Genomic DNA, 24,699 nt, shown 5'->3' on the forward strand with positions numbered 1-24,699 from the left:
GCACTAGTAGTTATATGAAATATATCTACTTGTCTGGCATATATTTTTTCCCCTCTTAGAAATGTCAAAACTGATATAGTGTGATGTGTATGAGTGTGGAGTATGTGTCATATGGGAACCCACACAGTGTGCAAGTGCCATCTACATTCCTGAAAAATTACGTATCTGTGAATAAATAAAAATGAAATCATATTTTAAATATTCCATGGAAATCCAATGTAATGTAACTCCTCCGGTAATTACTTTTAAGTGAAACATAAAATAATGTAGTTTGTCCTACATACAGATATACTGAATTTATACATGAAAAAATGTTTTGAACACTGTATTTTCTGTAATTACTTATAGCCTTCTAGAAATATTGATATACTTTGAAAGTAGAAAATTGAAAGAAATATAGAATATTTGACATCACCTTCTGCAGCTTTCTGGGCTGATGGTAAAAATGAGGATAATGAACATGAAGCCCAGCTGCCTCTGAAAGAACAGTAATGTGCTCACCTTTCCCTTTCTTTCTCCTTTGTCTATCTCATGGCTTCTGTCTTTGTATCATTTTGGCAAAAAAAGAGTGTAGTTTTTGATATTAGTCAACCTCTACTGGGGAAAGGGCCTCCTGGGAGAGCCAAGCAATCTAATTCAGGCAAGAGAGAAGAAATCATTAATCCCTTAACTTTGTGGCTGAAATAATCTATGTAGGTACTAGAATTTCTTTGAGATCATAACTTCATGATGTGGAGGCCTGTTCTATAGAAATTGGACAGTGGCTGCCAGCATAAGTCAGGCATAATGTAAGCTTGTTCTAGTTACTCAGCTTCTCCGTACCATCCAAACACATAAACCAAAAGAATCACTTATTGTATTACTTAGAAGCCCTAAGATACTGTCAAGATGTTTTATGTTGAGTCAAATGCATATGAGTGACCATATTTTTTTAAAAAAGGAATCTTGACCCTTACCTCACACCATATGTAATTAATTCAAAAGGGAACATAGACATAAATGTTAAAATTTTAGAAGAAAACATAAGATGAAATCCTAGAGACCTTGGATTTGGCAAAGATTTTAAAAATATGACATAAAAATCTGCACTTCACCAAAATTAAAGATTTTAATGTTTTCTGCAAATCATATATCCAACTGAGAACTTAAATACATAATATATAAAAAAATTTGCAACTTTTTCTAGCTTTTTTTTAGCTTTGGGGTACATGTGAAGGTTTCTTACATAGGTAAACTCATATCAGGGATGTTGAACATTTACAACTTTAATAGTGATAAGATAAAACGATCCATTAAAAAAAGTGGGCAAAAGATTTGAAGAGGAACTTTTGCAAAATAAAAAGACATACAGATGCCAAATAACTACATGAAAAGATACTCAACATCATTAACCATTAGAAAAATACATATTAAAACTATGAGATATCATTGTACTACCACTAGAAAGGCTAAAACTTTAAGAACTGACTTTTACAGTGTTTGAACCCTGATATACTGCTGGTTGGAATGTAAAATAGTATAACCACCCTAGAAAATAGTTTGGCAACTTTTTAAAAAAAGTTAAACATACGCTTATGCAGCTGAGCCCTTCCATTACTGGATGGATATTCACCCAAGAGAAATGAAAGCATGTTTCCATACAAAGATTTAAACACAGATGTTTATGGCAGCTTTATTTGTAATAGTGAAAAGCTAGAAACAATTCTAATATCCTTCAATGAGACAATGAAATACAACTCAGCAATAAAAAGGAATGAACTATTAATATATTCAAAGTCAAAATAGCTATGCTAAATGAAGTCAAATTTTTAAAAAGTACTTACTGTATGTCATTTACATAAATTTCTAGAAAATGCAAAACCACTCTACGGTGACAACGGTAGATCAGCGGCTGCCTGGGATGAGAATGGGGAAGAGGGACCTTTGGGAGGGATTACAAAACAGCACAAAGAAACTTTTGGGGGTTACAGTTATATTCGTTATCTTGAATGTAGCGATGGTTTCACAGGCGTATCCAAATGCCAAAACTCATTAAGTTGTACATTTGAATATATAGTTCATTGTATGCCAATTATACCTTAATAAAGCTGAAAAACCTAAGTGTAATCTGAAAAACAATCCTCTTTTGTTCATTAATTACCATTAGCACAAGCTTTGGAATAAATGGTGAGTTTTTTTTTTTTTTTTTTACTTTGGAATATTATTTCTCAAGCAGTATGCCTCTAAGCAGGATATTGCATGATAGTTGTGATTATTAGTTTGGCAAAACACTCAAATAAAGTTTAACTGTGTAGCAGAATTCTAATTACTAATATTCATTGAGATATAGAAAAGTTAATTCACTTTAATCATTTCACAACATATGAATATGTCAGAACATCACATACTCCATAAATAAACATATATATGTATAATTGTTGATTTTAAAAAATGAAGAAATTTCCAGATGAATTTTTATGTTCATTTAAGTTTTTCATTTTACAAGTATATGAATCTAGGTATCTACGAAAGAAGCTGCTAGATTCCATGGAGCATATGTTCATTTGTGGTTTTAAATGACAACATTTTGTTAGCTGAACATTGTCCTAAAGCAACGATTCCTATTTACCAGCCTGAACCCCTGAATACATTAGAGTCACTAGAAGGTTTTACAGTAATATAGTCTTGCACCTTTCTCTTCCTCTTCTTCCTTGCATAGTTTAATCCAAAAGCTATGAGATTGAGCCAAGAAGGTAGGCGTTAGGAGGGGGAACCTTAGTAATCTAGAATGTCTGTAAGGAGCAAATCAGTACCACGTGTCGCCTGATGGAATGCAATGAGAAATACACAGCATCAATTCTGTGCTATTACTACCATAGATGTATAACCTGAATTGAATAAAAAGGCACCATCAGACACACCTAAACAGAGGGCATTTTATAAAACTAACTGGCCTGTAATCAGCAAGTATTAAAATCATGAAAGTCAGGCAAATAAGAAGGAACTCTCAGATTGAAGAACACTAAAGAGACACAATGACTCAAGGCTAAGCTCTAAAGGACATTACTGGGACAACTGGTGAAACTTGAAGGGGGTCTGAGAATTAGATAATAATAAGACACTAATGGTACTTTCTCAATGTTTATGTTTGTTTTGTGATTATGCAATGTTTATGTTTGTTCATGTGATTACGTGAAGATGCCCTCATGTGTAGGAAATACACACTAAATATTTAGAGGTAATGATGGGGCATCACGTCAGAAACTTATTCTCAAATGGTTCAGATTTTTAAAAGTCCTTTATGCTATACTTGCAATTTTTCTGTAAGTTTGAGATTCTTTCAATTGTTTAAAAGAATTTAAAGGCATATCCCTGGGGAAAAACAGGACACATTATAATTAAATTCATGCCATAAATAAGGTCAATTCTTTATCATTAAAAAAGTAACTATATAAAAGTAAAATGAAAAGCATTTATCTTCCTATAAAACTGCAAACCAAAAATCACACTAGAAACATACTGAAACATAACCTTCAAACTTAATTTCCTGAAACAAAGTGAGTGGTACATCTTCACTGCCTATAAGTCTTTCAACTTCTCCAGCTTATTTTTTAATAGTCTATTTGACTAGTGTTAGGTTTAGGGTTAGGTTCCAGCCCCTGCTGAGGTTTGAGGGGAGTGGGTGGAGGAATGGGCAGATAGCTGAGAGAACACTCGGGGGGGCCATAAGCAGGTAAAATGTAGCTTTATTCAGCAGCTCTCTCATTAGCGCCTTACTTACACTAGCTCTCTCACACTGGTCACCTTTATCTCAGCTGTCTGCTCCAGCTCTGAGGTTCCTCTCAACAGCCAGCTCAGCTCTCCCTTCAGGGTCAGCAGCTTAACTCTTTCTCTCTAGGCACAAGTGAGCTGAGCTGTGTTCTGGCTTCCTCCTGTCTGTCTCCAAGACAGACAGCTTTGGTTCTCTCTCTTTCTCTGGGTGCGAGCGCCATGTCAAACCATGCCCAAGAGCCCATACAGTGTCAGCAGGGCAGTTTTACCTTCTACAGACAATAGTGGCTCAGAGCCGAGTATGAGTTTATACAAACAGGTTATATAACAAGTGGAGTATGCACCTGTGCCTAAACTCACAGTCATGCAGGCCTGGATGTCTGCCTTGGCCTAATTCTTGATCAAAGCACATCCATGTACCTTACAAGTAGCAGAAAAGGAAGGTCATGATTTATAATGTTTTAGACTCACTGGAGGATATATCAGACATTTAATATATAATACACTAAAAGATTATACATATATATATCTCTCTATATAAAATATGTTATCATATAAGAATCATAGATGTCAAATAATCCTTATTTAAAGAGCACAGTATTCCATCATTAGTTGTTGGATGCAGCTGGAACTTAATTGACAATTAGGCTTTTGGTGTCAGGTTCATAACTAGAAATCTGCTGGGTTCCTTGCAGCAAACTCTCTAAAACACAAAGCACAGTTGAGGATCTGTTTTTAAAAATGCAGCCAAGCTAGTGCCATACAGACCAACAAAATTAATCAGTGGAATATAACTAGATTATTACACTGAATCTAGTCAAGTCTATTGCATCTCTACCTATAATCTAAGATCCCAACATCTGCTCTCCCTTCTGGGCCCACATATACCCTGCCAGTTGAAAGACAGTCATTAACAGATCCTAAATTCTCCTATATTCTTCTAAAACTAAATTGGAAAGTTACACAACCAGATGTGTGTTGATCAATACAGGGTGATAGAGTAGGTAGTTATTAAAGATTAATAAAAGAAAAAGGCAATTGAAGATGGTTTCTGTGTTTGTTAATTGTTGAACACATCACTCATAATACTGATGATTCAGGTACCAAATATATGTTAGGATAAGAGTAAGTATATAACTCTCTTTAAGGACTAGTAGAGCTTCCAGTCAGACAAAACAAAACAAAACAAAACAAAACTAATGATCTTAAAAATATTTTACATTGATACAGTGGAATACTACCCAGCACTATAAAGGAATAAACTACTGATACATACAACACTGGATTAATCTCAAAACCTCATGCTGAAAGAAGCCAAAAAAAAGTTTGTACAAAAAGAGTTCATATTCTCATGCCTGTAATCCCATCACTTCAGGAGGCCAAGGCAGGCAGATCACTTGAGTTCAGGAGTTCGAGGCCAGTTGGCCAATATGGTGAAACCCAGTCTCTACTAAAAATACAAAAATTAGCTGGGTGTGGTGGCACTTGCCTATAATCCCAGCTACTCAGGAGGCTGAGGCACGAGAATCACTTTAACCTGGGAAGCAGAGGTTGCAGTGAACTGAGACTGTGCCACTGCACTCCAGCCTAGGGGACAGAGTGAGACTCTGTCTCAAAAAAAAAAAAAAAAAAAAAGGAAATATTGGGTACCATTTATATGAAGTTCTAGAACAAGCAAATCTATGTCGAAAGAAATCAGAGCAACAAAGAATTGACTGGAAGGGGACATTTTCTGAGGTGACCGTTATGTTCTATATCTTGACAGGAATATTGGGTTGCATGTGTATATGCATTTGACAAATATCCTGGGATTGTAACACTTAATATGTGTGCAATTCTTTGTAGGTAAATTATATCTCATTATAAAATATATTAAAAGAAAAAATGTAGTGTAATTTTATTTTCCTTTTCGTCTTTGCTTCCAGCAAGTTCAAAGGCTGATTTTTAATAGCCAATCACACATGACTAGGAGGAAAATCATGTTAGCATACTTTCTACCTTCTATATTTATTTTAATTATTTCTAATTTAACGACAGTATACATTTGTCATGTTATAATGGCCCTCCCTTTTTTAAAAGGTGTATTGTAAATGTACATATATATACAGTCACCCTGGCATATAACAAAAATGAATAGACTTCTAAAATGTACATTTAACAATTCGGGGGAAAAAAAACTTTCAAAAATCTTGACTTGTTATCACTCTCAGTTACTTACAAAAGTCTATTTGAATAGTGTAAAGATAAATTCCTCTCCTGATTTTAGTCATTACATCAAAAATGTATTCTCTTTTGAAGAATGCAGCATTGCTTAAGTGGAATATTTACTTGAGAATAATATATATGAATTGAAGTGTTTGATTGTGGTTAGAAAAGTTATTCTACAGAATCTCAAACTCTCTCTGCTTATATAACATTAAAGTTGTCTGAGGATGCATGACTAATGTAAAATGAGAAAATACGAAATTCTTGAAGTTATCACTGTTCATACTTAAAGAGAAATTTTTATTTCAAACAATCCTTGGAACTACTCTGATATATGGGGTAGACGTGGACTGAGTGAGAGAAGGTTTGCAATTCTGTCTCCAACTCACATTTGTCAAATAGCTTTGTCTTGGTATTTACAATTTTCTCAGTAGATGTGAAAACTCAGTTGCCATAGCACCAAGGAATGTTGAGGGTTGACTCAATAAGACCTTCCCTTTGCTCAGGATGAACAGTGTGGGCAGCATTTGGTATAAAACGTATTTCACAAATTCCTAGTTCAGGAAAAGCTGCTGCATAGAAGCTGCTATTTCCGTAAGAATGCTTACAAAACTACTGCCCTCTCCATTCCTAGTTTCCCCCCTATTTTCTAACCATTTCTATTACCTTGTGAAGAATAACTTCAAGGTCTATTGTATAACCCCACACAATAGCTCTTAAAAACTATGGCAAATTATATTTCTACCTCCAAAGTTCACCTCCACAATTTTTCAAAGAGAAAAAAATTGTTTTTAAATTACAGATTAATCATCAAACTTCTTCAGTCATTTGTTTATCTTGATGCTGAGAGAGAATAGTGTATTTTTCACGAGGTAAGTAGTTTACTGTAGCAAGTACTGCTACTGTAGCAGAAAACCCTTCAGCTGTGCTGTTTTACAATGCAAATATGCGGCATGGCCCTTGAGTAAAGGAATCAACATTTATGTCTATTCTGTAAGTTTATATGTTCAGTCTCCTCATAAAAAGAGAAATGCACTGAAATAAAATTTCTTACCTATGAGGTTGGCAAAAATGTAAAAGTTTGACACCAGACTCTGTTAATGAGGCTGTAGGAAAAATGGCACCTCATACATTGATGGTAGACTGGATTACAGACATTAAGATTTTCTTTTTTTTGGTCAAAAGAAGTAGGCTTTTGTCTGTAATATTTGATGTAAACATTTTTCTCAGGTTCCCATTTGTCTTTCAATTTCGTTTCTGGTAGCATTTTCCCAACAAAAGATTCTGAGTTTTATGCAGTTGAAGTCATTCCCTCTTTTGTGTGTGTATGTGTGTGTAGGAGAGGGTGGTGGCTTTGAGGATTTGTGTCACTCTTTGACAGGCCTTCCTCATTGTGACAATAACAACAAAAGCACCTCTGGTTTCTTCTAGTTTTATAACTGTTTCATTTTTAATACTTAAATATTTTAGCCATCTGGTTTTATTTTGATGCAAAGTATTGGGAATTCAATTTTATTTTTCTTTCTTGGTAGAAATCTTTTTGTAATCCATTTCTTCTAATTTAAAATGTCTTCAAAATATATTAAATTCCTATATGTGCTTGTGTCTATTCGGGAAACTTTCTATTGCATTTCATTGATCTTTCTGTTCACGAATTAGTACCACACTTTTAAATTATTATAGCTTCATAATATATTTTAATGTCTATAAAACTTAAAAAGAACAAAGCTGGAGGCATCATGCTACCTGACTTCAAACCACGCTAGAAGGCTATAGTAACCTAAACAGCATGATACTGCTACAAAAATAGACACATAGAGCACTGGAACAAAACAAAAAACTTAAGAAATAATGCTGCACACTTATCACTATCTGATCTTTGACAAGACCAACAAAGGCAATCAATGAGGAAAGGACTCTCTAATAAATAGTGATGGAATAACTGGCTAGCCATATGCAGAAGAATGAAACTGGACCCTTACCTTTCACTATGCATAAAACTAACTCAAGATGGAATAAAGATTTAAGTGTAAGACCTGAAACTATAAAACCCTAGAAGAAAACCTATAAAATAGGTTTTCCTTGGTTTGGGGGGCCTTAGCCAATAATTATCTGCCAAGGCTGATCCTTCTCAGCGTCAGCCTTGGCAAACAATTATTGACTAAGTCCCCCAAAGCAACTGTAACAAAAACAAAAATTAACAAGTGGGACCCAGTTAAACAAAAGAGCTTCTGTACAGCAAAATAAACTATCAACAGAGTAAAATATGCAACCTACAGGATGGGAGAAAATATTCACCAACTATGCAACTGAATGCATAGTTTATATCCAGAATCCATAAGGTCTAATATCTAGAATCTATAAGGAACTTAACAAGCAAAAAGCAAATAACCCCATTTAAAAATGGGCAAAGAACATGAACACACACTTCTCAAGAGAAGACATATAAATGGCCAACAGACATGAAAAAATGCTCAGCATCACTAATTATCAGAGAAATGCAAATCAAAACCACAGTGAGATACTGTCTCACACTAGTCAGAACGGCTATTTTTAAAAAGTCAACAAACAATACATGCTGGTGAGGTTGTAGAGAAAAGGGAATGCTTATATACTGTTTGTGGGAATGTAAATTAGTTAAGCCACTGTGAAAAGCAGTTTGGAGATTTCTCAAAGAACTTAAAACAGAATTACCATTTGACCCAGCAAGCCCATTATTGGGTACATATCCGAAGAAATATAAATCATTCTACCATAAAGACACATGCATGCATATGTTCACTATCACGCAATTCACAATAGCAAAGACACAGAATCAACCTAGGTGCCCATTAGTGGTGGATTAGGTAAACGAGGTACATATGCACCATTGAATACTACACAGCCACGAAAAAGAATGAAATCATATCCTTCACAGCAAGACAGATGGAGCTGGAGGCCGTAATCCTAAAAGAATTATCACAATGTGATGGTTAATACTGAGTGTCAACTTGATTGGATTGAAGGATACAAAGTATTAATCCTAGGTGCATCTGTGAGGGTGTTGCCAAAGGAGATTAACATTTGAGTCAGTGGCCTGGGGAAGGCCGACTTGCCCTTAATCTGGTGGGCACAATCTAATCAGCTGCCAGGGAATATAAAGCAGGTAGAAAAACCTGAAAGGCGAAGGCAGAAAAACGTGAAAGGTGAGGCTGGCCTAGCCTTCCAGCCTACATCGTTCTCCCATGCTGGATGTTTCCTGCCCTCGAACATCGGACTCCAGGTTCTTCAGTTTGGAGACTCAGACTGGCTCTCTTTTCTCCTCAGGCTTGCAGACAGCCTACATGGGACCTTGTGATTGTGTAAGTTAGTACTTAATAAACTCCTTTATATATCTATCCTATTACTTCTCTTCCTCTGGAGAACCCTGACTAATACACATAGAAACAGAAAACCAAATACATATTCTCCATTACGAGTAGGAGCTAAACACAGAGCACGCATGGACATGAACATGGGAACAACAGTTACTGCAGACTACTAGAGTGGGGAGGAGGTAAGGAATGACTGAAAAACTTCCTGTTGGGTATTATTCTCACTATCCGGTACATGTAACAAATTTGCATATGTACCTACTGTACCTAAAATAAAAGTTGAATTTTTAAAAATAAATTAGTTCCCTCTTGTTGCTATTATTTCTCAGAGGTTTTCTGAATGGCCTAATTTTTCCCATGTAGAATCAATGTATCTTATTACAAATAAAACTCCATTAGTATTGTAATTGGAATTACATTTAATTTAACTCTTAAACATAAGGAGCTTTCCATTTTGTCTTCTTTGATCATTTTAAATTTTTCTTCATGTAAATTTTGCACATATCTTGCTAAGGTTATTTCCTCATCTTTCTTGTTGCTAATGTATCTATCCATTTTGGTGAAAAATTCAATAATTACATTCCACTGGGTTAATACAGTGTATGCTTTTCATTTGATAAACCTAGATAGATAGTATCTGAAAGGCTTGTCAGCCTAAATAGTCTGTGGCTTTTCTCTTTTCATAAATTTGAACAACATATCTCATATAAAATACCTCTGTTCTGTTAAATAGTAATATATTTAATCCATACATTAACTACCAATGTGAATTCTACATTTTCCCCCAACTGAGGTGTCAATAAATTATTTTAAAATCCTTTTATTCTTTGAATGAATGAAATGACTGTCTTGGTATATGAACATAAAATGAGTCCCAAATTTTAAAAAATTGAGGCTGGCATGGCACAGTGGCTCACTCCTGTAATCCCAGCACTTTGGGAGGCTGAGGCAGGTGGATCAAGAGATCCAGATTATCTTGGCCAACATAGTGGAACCCCATCTCTACTAAAAATACAGAGCTGGTCATGGTGGCAGGTGCCTGTAGTCCCAGCTACTTGGGAGGCTGAGGTGGGATAATTGCTTGAACCCGGGAGGCAGAGGTTGCAGTGAGCCGAGATCGCACCACTGCACTCCAGCCCGGCGAAAGAGAGAGACTCCGTCTCAAAAATTAATTAATTAATTAATTAATTAATTAAAATAAAAAATTGAGACTGGCAAAAATAAGAAATTGTATGATCCTGGTACTTAAGTTTCAGCACGTATGGAAACAGCATGCAGGGAAAGGAAAATAAGAGCTATAGTAGATCCTGTAACTACCTTCATAGGATGCTATATGAAAAAACTCCTTAATAATAGAATGGTGGTTTGAATAGAAGAGTGCTAGATTATCTTAACATAATCTTTCTCATTCATAAAAAAATCACGATTGTGGAAAATATACATCTTATATATTCCTTTTCATGATGGACATACTTAAAGGGACTAAGGAAATACTATAGCCCTCAAATAACTGTATATTCAGTAATACAGAAATTAACGGGACCTGGAGCAGTGGCTCCTGACTGTAATCCCAGCACTTTGGGAGGCCGAGGAGGGCAGATTGCTTGAGCTCAGGAATTCGAGACCAGCCTGTGCAACAAGGTGAAAGCTCATCCTACAAGAAAAATACAAAAATTAGCTGGGCATGGTGGTACATGACTATATATAGATCCAGCTATAATACTTGGGGGGCTGAGGCAGCAGGATTCCTTGAGCCCAGGAAGTAGAAGCTGCAGTGAGAAGGCTACACTCCAGCCTGGGTACACTCCAGCCTGGGAGACCCTTTATCTCAAATAAATAAATAAATAAATAAATGTACTTTCATTTTCGTGTTACAGCCCCAGACTTTTATTCGATGCTCTCTTCTCTATTTAGCTTGATTTCATTTTACATCTTTCCTTATTCTTAATATCTTTATGCAACTACATCTCATGTTAAAAAATTATTAACATAAAATGTTTATAGAGTACAATAGAATGCAAAGTACATATTTAGACAGAAGCTGCCCATAGACTATAAAGGGCAGACAGGAAACAAGAGAGGAATGGGTGAGCTTGTTTGAGACAGGTAGAAGAAAAATGCCAGAGTTTATCTGAGAAGGAAGGTAGAATCAAGGTGATTTGTAAAGTGTTACTTTGAAGCGCTTCACTGATGCCACTAAGATTGTGATTTGTTTTTTGGAGAAAGGACTGATGTAGGTAAGATCTCTAACCTTTTTTTTTCACTTGAATTATTGTATCTATCTGAGTTTTAAACCTAATGTAGGGTTTTGGTAAAGATTGATTAGATAATAGGCTAATTCTACAAGGTAATTAAGCTATTCCCTTGGGGACATAGGCAATTTGGGGAGATATACTATTTCTTTCAAACCCTTATAGTGCCACTTAACCCAGCTGTTCAAACACAAAGCCATTTAAAGTGATTTCTACCACTCAGAAGGAAATTCTAGATATTATAGATAATCAGCATTAATAATATGTCCAGCATGACAGGGGATCTAGGTGGAAGAAGATGTTATAAAGGGTCAGGGCTGGGAGTGCACAAGCAGGGAGTAAGTTCTGTCATGGAACTGGGAAGTGGTTTTAAAGGAAGACTGCCTCATAAATAATGAGTCCTAAGTATCATTGCCCAGATAGACCCAAGACCACCATCTAAAGAGTACACTTAGGAAAAGAGGGAAAATGAGTGTTTGCTTGCTTACAAGGTGATTCGTTTACTCCTGCCACCGAAATTCTTGCTCATAGCTAGTGGATTTTATACGGCTTTCTTAAAAGCATTGCTTTGCTTTTACTGTTGTTTTATCATCATGCTTTTCTACCTTCTGTGGTCTAAATACGGTGTGGTATTCTACAAGGTGTGACCGGGGATGCGGGCATCAGGTTGAGTTTGTTGGATAGATATGTGACTGTTTCTATTTGTAGGTCCACAATTCTTCCATTTATACTGGAATTATCAGGCCTAGATGGTGTATTCAAGATCTCCAAATACAGCAAATGCAAGTGTAAGAATCATGCATGGATCTTTCCAGGCCATGCATTGGATGGAATTGAGTTCAGCGTGTCCTTTGCATACAGAAGCAATTGTAGGAAGAGAGCTATACAGTTCATAATGGTACCAGTTGATCAGGGTTCCAGAATCTGCTTCTAGTGGGTTATATCTAGTATCAGAACCTAGACAAGGAGAGATAGACTTGACATCTCACATGAAGAGCCTGTTTGAAAAGCTGTGTAGCAGGTTTTTACATCATTAAACCTGGCCTGAAGGTGCTGAGGTTCACCAAGTTCTGCTTAGTCAGTGTTTCCCAAACTACATAGACATGAGAATTAGCTGGGAGATTTATTAAAAGTGCATGGCTCTGAGCCCCAATTCTGGAGATTATGATTCAGTAGATGTGTAATAAGGTCCTAGAATCTGGATTTTTAAGAAAATATAGATATATAGGATTCGATACAGATGAACTATAAAAACCTCATGCTGGGTAGTCACTGACGAAAGTCACTCAGGTGGTAGACATGAGTGGAGGAAGATACCAAGTTTGAAAAGTGGACATTTTTATCAGCCTGGATGTTCTGGATTGTGGATAAGGCTGAACTTCTGCTGAATTCATTGGTGGGAGAGAAGGCAGGCTAGTTGACCTGCTGCTGTAAGGCATAGAGCCTTAAGTTCTGTTCCATCCAGCTTCCCATGTTGGTATTTTATCTGCACATGAGATTGGTGATGGTGTGCCAAGGACTGGAGGACAAGGACACATTAATTGCTGGAGTATCATGGAGAATCCTCCAGAAATGGGAGACGAACTGAAGATTTGTACAGCATGAGGAGATATATCATCTGACTTTTTCTGGAAAGTAAAGGATCCCTTGGAATTGGGACTTGGTCTCAGTTCCTTCCACGATCCCTTGACCACAGTAGGATGTTATTCTCAAAGGATCAGAGTTTGGCTAATGAAGCTACTGCAGGTCTGAAATTTACTAACTGTAAATTAGGTAAAATTCATTTGTCTTTTTGAGCCTCAGTATCCTCATCTGTAAAATGAGTGTAACAACCACACTTGTTTATTTTTATTTTTTTTGAGATGGAGTCTTGCACTGTCACCCAGGCTGGAGTGCAGTGGGGCGATCTCGGCTCACTGCAAGCTCCGCCTCCTAGGTTCATGCCATTCTCCTGCCTCAGCCTCCCGAGTAGCTGGGACTACAGGCACCTACCACCATGCCTATCTAATATTTTTTGTATTTTTAGTAGAGATGGGGTTTCACCGTGTTAGCCAGGATGAACAACCACACTTTGGATTGTTGTAAGGAAAGGCAGAAAAGGAATAAATCACTTTGAATGGTTTCTGCATATGCAAAAGATCTATTTTGGTTTCATGAACATTATGGAATAGTGAAAAGAATGTGTATTGTATAGTTAGACAGACGTGGATTTGAGTCCTGTCTCTATAACTTCCTAACTATATGACCTTGAATAGTTTACTTCCTTTCTCTACAGATAAATTACTCACTTAAAATAGAACCATAATGCCTGTCTTGCAAGATAGTTGTGAATATTAGCAACAATACAGGACAAATACCTGGCATTCTATAGAAATTGATCCATAAATATTACTGCTTCTCTCCCTCTTTTCTTTCTCCTCCTTCTTCTCCTTCTCTTCCTGCAACTCCTTCTTCTACTTCTTATAACTTGAGGTCCTGAGTTCATAAAACCTATGGAGAGTGAGCTGGTCTCCCACTCTGATTTCAACTATCATTTTCAGAAAATTGCATAGGAACGCTAAAGCTGAAAAAAAATGTGGATTCATAAGTCAACATGACCAGGGTGGCCCTGAATTGCTTCCCTAACCAGGACCCAAAATTATTTATAGTGGCTTCTATGAAATGACCTGCTGGCCTGATTTAATAGTTAGGCCTCCTGCCAATCATTTCACAAAGTTGGCCCAAGGGGAGCTGTATCAGCTCACTATAAGGTGATGATTTTACAGCATAAGAGCTATGTGAATTGATATCAAAGTTACCTATTTGAGGTACTGTATCCTTCTTAGGTGTGTAAATACAAAATGCTATCCCCTTTAATTCTTCCAGGTCATTCATTCCATACTAAACAGAATCAAAAAGCGTCAGCTCCTGGACCAGGAAGCAGGTGTTAGAGTGCTGGAGAATGGAATCACACCCTTTATACTGCTGGAAAACATTTGTCATCTTCCTAAAAAACACGCCTTTAGGACCTCTCAGCCTCACAGAAAACTTCCGTTTCATGAGTAAGGAACTCTGGTTATGTACCTGTTATGCTGGTCAGTCATTTGTCTCCAATTTGGAAGGTGACTGTGAAGTCAACCCACCTTCACATTATAGATCACAAGACTCAGGAGCCTGCATGTAGGCAATGATCAACATGTAAAAAACCCATAATTCTCCAAAATTGTCATAAATTTTTACGAGACACTCCAACCAGGAAGAAATGAATGTGTTATGTACCCACAGACTTTATAGTCTGTCCAAAAAGAGTTGTTTCTATCAGTAGGGCAAAGCCTTTCACTGCATTACCTAAACATAGAAAGGCTCCAGCAGAACAGTGTCAGCTGTTGGTGTCAGAACAGTGTTGTTGTACTATAGAGTGTGAGCAGGTCTGGAAAGCAGAATTGATGAGAATTGGTGCCTCCCAGGTATACATACACAAGTGGATGGGTAGTGGTCTGCCATCCAAGGGAGAGCAATAGGAATTGTTAGCCACACTCAGTAAAGGAAACCCACAATTAAATACTAGAACTGAGCAAGTAGGGGCCAAAAGTTAAACTGATGGGTATTGTTAGGAGCTAGAAGTAAATTGCTGGATAACTCCAGTGGATTCTACAGAACAGCATTCCCTTTGCTTGGAGCTCTTCTTATTGAGCCACTTTCATGAGTTGTTCTGCCTGGACTGTGAAAATGAACATATTGTAATCATGAACAAATCACCATTCAAAGTCAAATCCAACACATCTGCCTTGAGTATTTTCAACATGTCAAGCCCTGAGCCAGACACTGAAGAATACCAGTCAAATACAGCTATATACTGTACTCTGTGATAGCTCACAGTCAATTGAGGAATATGGTTATTTAGCAACTACTTTTAACAGGCCACTGATTCAGCAGCAAAGGACATAAATATAAATAGGACTCCTTCCCTCCTTCAGCCTTAGTGGAACCAAGTTAGATTGGCAAGTTAGGTGAAGAAGCCAGACTGCCGAAAACTGTATATAAAAGAGGGGAAAACAACTACACTTCAAATCCACTCTTGCCTTCTTAAAAAAGGGTCTGGTTAGAGAAAAATCTGAGAGTAACTGCCTGTGCTTTGTGCTTCTAAGGGAGTAGAGAGCCCTCTTGCTTGGCTGAGCACCTTGAGGTACTCCTGATATGAAAAGGGGGTGGAAAATCTGGGAAGAGCTGAAAGTGTCTTCATAATAACATGATAAGAATATAGAATTCTATGCACAATTAGGAGGTACGATATGACAAGAGTGGGAAAAGGAAGAGACAGGAAGGCAGGATGCCTTTCAGGGCAGCTAAAAGGTATTTTTTGGGACAGAATGTCTAATATTTTATTTTATTTGTATTTGTATACATTTCTATCTATAGAGAAAAGAAAGTGAGCTTATGAAACCACATAAAAGTTCTGTTCCAAGTTTGGGGTGATGCTCGGTGGAACACAGAATGCATATGTGGAATTTATAAACTAATTCAGCAGAAGCAGAATATCAGAGCCAGAAGGGACCATGAGAACAAAAGTCTTCTCATTCTCCCTTTCTTCTTCCTTCATGCCCTGAATGTGAAGACACTGGTAAGCTTTCTAAAAGATGTGAAAGAAGTTATGAACCAATTTAATCAAGATTTTAAGGTACAGAGTGACCCCAGGTGACATTTGAATTATATTTAAATTATAAACTGAGAAGCGTGGACTTTCTATTCTAACCAGTCAAACCACTAAAAAACTGTGAATTTGAGGAGTAGTTTATTTGAACACTGATAATAATTTTACAGTTATAGCTAAAACATTTTAGGAAGAAGTTTGTTCTTAAGAAATAGACAATTTTTAATTCCTTTTAAATTGAGTCAGAGTTTGGGATATATACAGTGAATATACGATTTTTTAAAAAATGACAGGACAGATTAAGGAAAACATTCTTTCATGAGTTTTGTTTTTTTAAGAATATTTTGTACAGATATCTGATTTATTTATAATCAGGTTTATAGATTTATTTTTTCTTTCTACTTATGGTAATCTTGTGTGAGTATACATATGTATGTGTTTTAATATATGATCAGTAGCAGAATTTTGAGCAAGAAAAATTTTACTTAATTTTTGTGGCCAAATGCAAAACATCTGACAATTTTGCCAAGAAAACCCAAATTGCCTTCTTCTGTTTGCAAAAGCAAAAGAAAAAGTCCAGGATATCCATCTGCAAATCAACATCAAAGGCTTTCCACAAAATACGGGTAGGGTGACTTGTATTTGGAGAACAGCATGAGATCTTTCTGTTACTAGGGCACTGCTGGCTGCAGCTTTCTACACTAATCATGGTCAAGGGCAACTGAGGTTTATGTGTCTATATTGCTGAGGTAGCTTGTCTTTTCAAGCTGAAACCCCCAGCTCTCTGCCTTTTGCCCACTCCTCCACCCTTTGACATCTGTTAATGATGGAGATTCACAGCACATTTTCTATGAAATGAAACCATTCTAAAAACTCTTATAAAGTCAAAGGTTTTGGAAAAAAGGAGAAAAAGTCATTGAGTAAACACATCTTTTTTGAGACCTGATCCTAATAAGCCTCATATGAGTTATTCCGTGCATATAAAATTTACTCCACAGAATTATGGTCTTGATACCTGACCAGAAAGCCTCTATTTCTTTCTCATTATTAACTGGATCAGGTTTTCTTCTTTTCTTATAATGTGATGTTCACAACCATGCGTTTTAGAAGTAAGGGTATAATTTGGATGACTCCAAACTTCTAAGATTCTACAATTGTGTATTGTAAATAAGGAATATGTCTTTGCGAGTGTTGATGGTCCTAAATTATCTGTTAGTATAAAAGACAATTTACTATATAAGCTACCAAATTGCCCCAACTCCCTCCTTCCCTTCTCTCCCCTTCCCTTCCCTTTTCCTCCCTTCCTTCCTTCCCTTCCTCCTTTTTCCTCCCTTGTTTCTTCTTCCTCCCTCCCTTCTCCTTCTTTCTCTTTATTCCCTCTTTCTACCCCTTTCTTCTTTTCTTGTCCTCTCTCTTTCCCTCCCACTACCTCTTTTCCATTCTTTCTACAACACTTTAAAGTTTGTATTAAAGTAAAACATAATGCAGAAAATTGCACAAACATAATGCAGAAAATCGTAAGTGTACAACTTGGTAATTTTTTACAAAGTGAACAGCCTTGTGTAACCAGCATTCAAATGGAACTATAACAATATCAGAAACCTTCTTTGCATCCTCTCCAAATTATTAGTCATGCTTCACCCAAAAACTCATCACTATTCTAACCTGTAGAACACAGATAATTAGGTTAGCCTGTTTTTTGAACTTTATACAAATGGATTCATATAGTGTGTACTCCATCGTGACTGGCTTATTTTACTTAACATTGTGTGGAATTTATTCATGCTGTTGCTTATAGTAGTAGTCCACTCTTTTTCACTGTTGTATAATTAGAAAAAAAGAAAAGATTGAGAAAAACATTTCTTCATGCAATTGGGCTATTAATAAGAGTTTATAAATAAGAATATACCACAATTTCTTTATCTATTTAACATTATTGATAGACATTTGTTCTCAGTTTTGGTTTTGGTTTTTAAAAAAGGACTGCTAAAAACATTCTTGTATGTACTTTTGGTTTCTATTAAATATATTCCTAAAAGTAGAGCTGCTGCAACATAGAGTATGACTATGCTAAACTTTTGTAGGTTCTTCCAGAGTTGCCCCAAATGGTTATACCAACAATTCTAGTTACTCTATGACTTTGCCAGCCATTAGTATTATCAGATTATATTTCGTTTTGTTTTAAAGCAGTGCTATTGACGAATATGCCATGACATCTTAGTGTGGTTTTCATTTGTGCTTTCCTATTAACTAATAAGAATGAGTACCTATTCGTTTGTTTATAGGTCATTTGAATATCTTATTTTGTGAAGTATCTATTTAAGACTTTTGCCTTTTTTTTTTTTTGAGATGGAGTTTTGCTCTTGTTGCCCAGGCTAGAGTGCAATGGTGCAATCTTGGCTCACTGCAACCTCCGCCTTCCAGTTTTAAGCCATTCTCCTGCCTCAGCCTCCCAAGTAGCTGTGATTACAGGCACCCGCCACCATGCCCAGCTAATTTTTTTGTATTTTTAGTAGAGATGGGGTTTCACCATGTTGGTCAGGCTGGTCTCGAACTGCTGACCTCGTGATCCTCCCGCCTCGGCCTCCCAAAGTGCTGGGATTACAGGCGTGAGCCACCATGCCCTGCAGACTCTTGCCTATTTTTAATTGATTTGTCCATCAGTTCTTGTTGATTTTTTGGAATTCTTAGTATATATTATATATGAATTATTTGTCAGAAATACATTTTGCAAATATCTTCTCCCAATGTATGCTTTGCTTTTTCACTCTACATTCTTAAAAAGCCCATCATGTCAGTCTTTTGTCTTTATGATTCATTTGTTTTGTCCTGTTTAGGAAATCATTGCTCACCTAGAGCTCATGAAGATATTATCATTTGTTAACTTCTACAAATCTTATTGTTTTACATTTCACATTTAGGTCTTCAATCCAATTTGAAATTGAATTTTGGATACGGGTCTCTCCAGATTCATTTATTGACACGTGGAGATCCAATTGACCCAGAACTACTTATTGAAAAGACCATCTTTACCCACTGTTGTGTAGTAGACCTTATCGCATATCAAGTTTCCATAATTGTGTGAATCTCTTCTGTATCACATTACATGTTCATTGGTGTATTTGTCTATCTTTGCACCAGTACTACACTGTCTCAATCACTTTAGTGTTAAAATAATTCTCGATGTCTGGGCACAGTGGCTCATGCCTGTAATGCCAGCACTTTGGGAGGCCAAGGTGGGAGGATCCCTTGAGGTCAGGAGTTCAAGACCAGCCTGTGCAACACAGTAAGAGCTTGTCTCTACAAAAATAAAAATATCCAGGTGTGGTGGCACACCCCTGTAGTACTAGCTACTCAGGAGGCTGAGGCAGGAGGATCCTTTGAGCCCAGGAGTTCTTGGCTTCAGGGAGCTATGATTGCACCACTGCACTCCAGCCTGGGTGACAGAGTGAGACCCTGTCTCAAAAGACAAGAAAATTATTGATAATTCATAGTATAAGTCCCCCAAATTGAACTTTTCCTCAAATGTTGTTTTGACTTTTTATGACTCCTTGCATTTCCCTAAAAATTGGGACATGGATGAAGCTGAAAGCTATCGTCCTCAGCAAACTAACACAGGAACAGAAAACCAAACACCGCATGTTCTCACTCATAAGTGGGAGCTGAACATTGAGAACACATGGACACAGAGAGGGGAATAACACACACTACGGCCTGTTGTGGGGTGGGGGTTGAGGGAAGGGAACTTAGAGAATGGGTTAATAGGTGCAGCAAACCACCATGACACATGTATACCTATGTAAAAAACCTGTATGTTCTACATGTTATCACATTTTTTTTAGAAGAAATTTTAAAAAAAATTGAAATCACCTTGTCAATGCACCACCCCTCATGTAAATTTTCTGAAATTCCAATTGAGATTAAGTTGGATCCACAGATTGGTTTGGGCCAATTGTACTACATTATTTTGATTCATGATGTGATATAACCTTCCATATATATTGATTTATTTAATTACTCCAGTAGTATTTTCTACTACTGAAGTAATTTGTAGATCTTTATGTAGTAATCTTGCATTAAATTTATTCCTATGTATTGATATCTTTTGATACTCTTGTAAATGTAATCATTTTATTTCATTTTTCTATTTTTTTCTAATTATTTGTCTTTATTTCATCTTCAGATTTGAAGGTAAATTTTTACTAGATATATAATTCTGGGTTGACTGGTATTACATTCTGTGAACATTTTAATAGTAACATTCCACTGTCTTCTGGGGCCAGGCACGGTGGCTCATGCCTGTAATCCCAGCACTTTGGGAGGCCAAGGCAGGTGGATCACCTGAGGTTAGGAGTTTGAGACCAGCCTGGCCAACATGGTGAAACACCGTCTCTACTAAAAAAAATACAAAAATTAGCCAGGCATAGTGGTGGGCTCCTGTAATCCCAGCTACTCAGGAGGATGAGGCGGGAGAATTGCTTGAACCCGGCAGGCAGAGGTTGCAGTGAGCCGAGATCGCACCATTGCACTCCAGCCTGGGAAACAGGAGTAAAAACTCAGTCTCGGAAAAAAAAAAAAAAAAAAAAAAAGGACATTCCACTATCTTCTGTCTGCCATTTTTCTGATGATAACTTAGGCATCATTCTTACCATTATTCCCCTTTGTATAATATAGAGGGTTTCTTTTCCCCCTTTCTGGTGGCTTTTAAGATTTTCACTAAACCTTTGGTTTTTAGTGTTGTATTATGACTAACCTACATATTGTTTTCTCTGTATTTATTCTACTTTTAGGCCACTAAGCTTTCTATGTCTGAAAACTAACATTTTCTCATTTAATTTGAGAAATTTAGGGCAATAATTTCTTCAAATATTTTCCCTGTTCCAAACTCTGTCTCCTCTCATTCAGGGACTCCAATTACATATATGTTAGGCCACTTGATATTGTCACACAGTATATTAATGCTACATTTATTTTTTTTTCACTCTTTTATTATGTTTTTTAGTTTGGGAATTTCTATTTGTTTGTCTTTAATTTTATTGAATCTTTCTTTTGCTGTGCCTAATCTGTTAAGCTTACCCAGTAGATTTTCTCATTCAGAATTGTAGTCTTTAGCTCTTGGATTTTGATTTTTTGAATAGTTTCTACTTCTCTGCTGAGAATTTTTATCTCAACTCATTATATTCATCTTTTCCTTTTACTCCTTGCACATATTTATAATAACTTTTTAAAAGTCCTTGTCTGCTAATTTCAACATTTAAATCATCATATGGTCTATTTATGATGTAGCTTACATTTTCCCATTCCTTCACAAGTCTGTAAGTTTTGATTGAATATAGGATATTGAAAGTGTTAAGTTGAGGGGGGCTGGACTTGTTTAAAGGATATTGAGATGTGCCGTACTAGGCAGTTAAATTACTAGTGGATTCTGTTGATCATACGAGGCTTGGTTTTATGATTTTTAGGGTGGCTCTATTTCATTTAAGTCATTAATCCTAAGATCTGTTATTTTAGTGTGTGCTCCTTGTTTAAAGTGTGGCCTTTCTGGGGTCTCAACTAAATGCTTGAGGTGTTCACCAAGGCCTTTTTCCTCAGCCTTGGCTGAAGCTTAACATTTTCCAGCTCTGCACAACATCCAGAATCTCTTTTCCTTTTTCTTTCTTGTGAAGAAAGAAAAAAGAATCTCTTGTATTCTTTTTCAATACAAAGAAAGGAAAAGAATCTCTTTTCCTTTTTCTTTCTTCTAAGACTTATGAGTCTCTCCCTGTTCATGTACAACTCAGCACTTGGCCAATGACTTGAGTGGAGCTATTGCATTGACTTCTAGCGCCTCCAACAAAAATATCCTCTTTATAACAACATATCCCACAAATTCCACTCACTCAGAAACTCTGGATTCTAATGGGTATCTACTTCTAACAAAAAGAAATTGATGTTAAAAATGTAATCTTTACAGAGACAGACTATAGAAAGTAAAAAATCTCTGGCCAGAGTTTCCAATACTATGTTGAATAGGAGTGATGAGAGAGGGCATCCTTGTCTTGTGCCGGTTTTCAAAGGGAATGCTTCAAGTTTTGTCCATTCAGTATGATATTGGCAGTGGGTTTGGCATAAATAGCACTTTTTACTTTGAGATATGTTTCATTGGTACCTAGTTTATTGAGAGTTTTTAGCATGAAGGGGTGTTGAATTTTATCGAAGGCCTTTTCTGCATCTATTGAGATAATTATGTGGTTCTTGTCATTGGTTCTGTTTACGTGATGGATTACATTTATTGATTTGCATATGTTGAACCAGCCTTGCATCACAGTTTTATCTTGGTGGATAAGCTTTTTGATGTGCTGCTGGAATCGGTGTGCCAGTATTTTATTGAGGATTTTTGCGTCGATGTTCACCAGGGATATTGGCCTGAAATTGTCTTTTTTGTTGTGTCTCTGCCTGGTTTTGGTATCAGAATGATGTTGGCCTCAAAAAATGAGTTAGGGAGGAGTCCTCTTTTTCTATTGTTTGGAATTTTTTCAGAAGGAATTGAAAATTCAGCTACTCTTTGTACCTCTGGTAGAATTTGGCTGTGAATCTGTCTGGTCCTGGGCTTTTTTTGGTTGATAGGCTATTAATTACTGCCTCAATTTCAGAACTTGTTATTGGTCTAGTCAGGGATTTGACTTCTTCCTGATTTAGTCTTGGGAGGCTGTATGTGTCCAGGAATTTATCCATTTCTTCTAGATTTTTCTAGTTTATTTGCATAGAGATATTTATAATATTCTCTGATGGTAGTTTCTATTTCTGTGGGATCAGTGGTGATAGCCCCTTTATCATTTTTTATTGTGTCTATTTAATTCTTCTCTCTTTTCTTCTTTATAGTCTGGCTAGCAGTCTGTCTATTTTGTTAATCTTTTCAAAAAACCAGCTCCTGGATTCATTGATTTTTTGAAGGGTTTTCGTGTCTCTATCACCTTCAGTTCTGCTCTGATCTTAGTTATTTCTTGTCTTCTGCTAGCTTTTGAATTTGTTTACTCTTGCTTCTCTAGTTCTTTTAATTGTGATCTTAGGTTGTCAATTTTAGATCTTTCCCACTTTCTCCTGTGGGCATTTTAGTGCTATAAATTTCCCTCTAAACACTGCTTTAGCTGTGTCCCAGAGATTCTGGTATGTTGTGTCTTTGTTCTCATTGGTTTCAAAGAACTTATTTATTTCTGCCTTAATTTCGTTACCTACCCAGTAGTCATTCAGGGGCAAGTTGTTCAGTTTCCATGTTGTTGTGCAGTTTTGAGTGAGTTTCTTTTTTTTTTCTTTTCTTTCTTTTTTTTTTTTTGGAGACAGAGTCTCACTCCGTTGCTGAGGCTGGAGTGCAGTGGTGCAATCCCACTCACAGCAACCTCCGCCTCCAGGGTTCAAGTGATTTTCCTGCCTTAGCCTCCTGAGTAGCTGGGATTACAGGCATGCACCGCAACGCCCAGCTAATTTGCTAATTTTGTATATTTAGCAGAGATAGGGTTTCACCATGTTAGCCAGGCTGATCTTGAACTCCCGACCTCAGGTGATTCACCTACCTTGGTCTCCCAAAGTGTTGGGATTACAGGTGTGAGCCACACAACACTGGATTACATCCCAGCCTTGAGTGAGGTTCCTGAGTTCTAATTTGATTGCACTGTGGTCTGAGAGTCTGCTTGTTATGATTTCCGTTCTTTTGCATTTGCTGAGGAGTGTTTTACTTCCAATTATGTGGTCAGTTTTAGAAAAAGTGTGATGTGTTGAGAAGAATGTATGTTCTGTTGATTTGTGGTGGAGAGTTCTGTAAATGTCTATTAGGTCTGCTTGGTCCAGAGCTGAGTTCAAGTCCTGAATATCCTTGTTAATTTTCTGTCTCTTTGATCCCTCTAATATTGGACAGTGGGATGTTAAAGTCTCCCACTATTATTGTGTGGGAGTCTAAGTCTCTTTGTAGGTCTCTGAGAGCTTGCTTTATGAATCTGGGTGCTCCTGTATTGGGTGCATGTATCTTTAGGATAGTTAGCTTTTCATGTTTCATTGATCCCTTTACCATTATTTAATGCCCTTCTTTGTCTTTTTTGATCTTTGTTGGTTTAAAGTCTGTTTTATCAGAGACTAAGATTGCAACCCCTGCTTTTTTTTTTCTTTCCATTTGCTTGGCAAATATTCCTCCATCCCTTTATTTTGAGCCTATGTGTGTCTTTGCACATGAGATTGGTCTCCTGAATACGGCACACTGATGGGTCTTGACTCTATCCAATTTGCCAGTCTATGTCTTTTAATTGGGGCATTTAGCCCGTTTACATTTAAGGTTAATATTGTTATGTGTGAATTTGATCCTGCCATTATAATGCTAGCTGGTTATTTTGCACCGTTAGTTGTAGTCTCTTCATAGTGTTGAAGGTCTTTACAATTTGACATGTTTTTGCAGTGACTGCTATCGTTTGTTTGGTTCCCCCCCACCCCCCATATTTAGTGCTTCCTTCAGGGGCTCTTGTAGGCAGGCCTGGTGGTGAAA

The sequence above is a fragment of the Gorilla gorilla genome, chromosome 3 (genome assembly GCF_029281585.2).
Source record: "Gorilla gorilla gorilla isolate KB3781 chromosome 3, NHGRI_mGorGor1-v2.1_pri, whole genome shotgun sequence".
Lineage (NCBI taxonomy): Eukaryota > Metazoa > Chordata > Mammalia > Primates > Hominidae > Gorilla > Gorilla gorilla.